Here is a 1,979-nt window from a genome sequence, read left to right as displayed (position 1 = left end):
TTAACATTGTTACATTTTCATGGACAGTTCAGGAACTATCTTAGTTTTTATTTACTATATTTTACCTCCATAAACATTAGTTTTCGATTGTACTGTGGAAATAATAAAGCTACAAATTCGACACGCTTTAATTAAGCAGTACCGCTAGACAGTAGGGGGTGGTTTAATGAGTTTTCTTTTTTTAAAAAAAAACGGGCTAGAATGAAATGGTGAAAAACAAACAGGCATGTTATAGTAAATTCACGTTTTCCAAGCAAACGTCTTCTACGACTATAATTCAGGGCGACACCTAGAGTTTCTGTAAAGTAAATTATATTATATTATTTATTGTCACTTTCATTAACAGTAATGGTTATACTATTTAGTTTATCCAATATCATTATTTATTGTTTATTATTATACTTATATCATAACAACTGTTTTGCATTATTAGCTTAACATATATACTTAGGACTAATCTAAAGCTCCTAAACTGGTGGAACCTCGTGAAATATTATTGGAATTACAGTTAAATATATTGTTAACAGCGAGGGTACTTAAATATATTGTTAACAGCGAGGGTACCCAACTTTTGAAACAATGTATTTTGATATTTACAAGTAAAAACGTAAGAAAGGTATATTTAATTAGCTATATTGACTGTCAAGTTGATTTTTACTTTCGCTCTAAGTAGTTAAATTTCTTTGATCAGAAGTTAATATTATTGGTTGAAACTTGCCACTTATAAAACTAAAAAATATATCAAAGTTAATAAAACTTTATAGAAACAAAAAAAGAAACATCAGCTTGATATTTAGTGCAATGACATTTACTTGATATATCAGAACCTAATTTATTGGGAAATTCTCTAACATTTCATATACAAGTTATAAGTACAAACAACTCCAGTGAGTAACAGTTTTTATTAATTCTTATTGGATTTATTTCCATTGTTTAAAGGCAGAAAAGCGTTACGAGTCAAATAATACACCTTACAAGTAATACATCTTACAAGTATTTTCTGTCAAGTAATACATCTTAGGAGTATTTTCTGTCAAATAACATATCTTACAAATAATTTGTATCAAATATATATAAATTATTTCAACTGCTGGGAACAAAAGAAGGCCTAACCGTTTTTGTTTCCAAAATTCATATAGCAAGTAAACTTTAAATATCGTTTACGTAAGTTTTGTTGTACTCATTTAAAACAAAAATATCAAGCCTTTAGTAAGTAAAAATGTTGTAAGATGTTTTGTTTTCTTTACTCTAGATGACGGTTATGTCAATAACATGGAACTCCGGGACTTGTCGTGGTCTTCTCCAAACGAACTAAACGTGCCGCTTCCTGGATACGATGATGACAATTATGTGTTTGACGATATGATGCCAGCAAACGTTTTCCTCATAAATGGTGTATCTGACATGGTGAATACGCCTTTGTTTCCTGAAGGTTATCGTACAGAAGAAAATTATATGGGTGTTGTAGTTCACGCAAAACCTAATGGTGACGTGGTAAACCTATTAAATGTGAATCCGGTAAACAATTTTCCAGATGATGACATTAAAGATGAGTATGAACCAGAAATGCCTAAAGAAGAAGAAAATTTAACTCCCATAGAAATCCAACATCCTCAAAATGAGAAGAAGGCAGAAGAGACCATGGTAAATAAACCAGAAGAGGATGGTTTAATTGAGTCCATAATTGACAAAGAGAGTATTTTTCCTCAGACTAAGGAACCAGAACCTTTAGATTCTCTTGATGAAGAAGTCATCGATGAAGTAAATCCTGCTGAAGAAGGAATATATCAACCAGAAGATGGTGGTTTAACCGATTCCATGGTTAACGAAGAGAATATATTTTCTCTGTCTAAGGAACCAGAACCAATAGATTCTGTTGATGAAGAAATCATCGATGAAATGAATCCCGCTGAAGAGGGAATATATCAACCAGAAGAGGGTGGTTTAATCGATTCTATGGTTGGCAAAGATAGTATATT

This window comes from Limulus polyphemus, unplaced genomic scaffold (assembly GCF_000517525.1).
Source record: "Limulus polyphemus unplaced genomic scaffold, Limulus_polyphemus-2.1.2 Scaffold5292, whole genome shotgun sequence".
NCBI classification, from domain to species: Eukaryota; Metazoa; Arthropoda; class Merostomata; order Xiphosura; family Limulidae; genus Limulus; species Limulus polyphemus.
Note: the sequence above shows the minus strand (reverse complement) of the source record.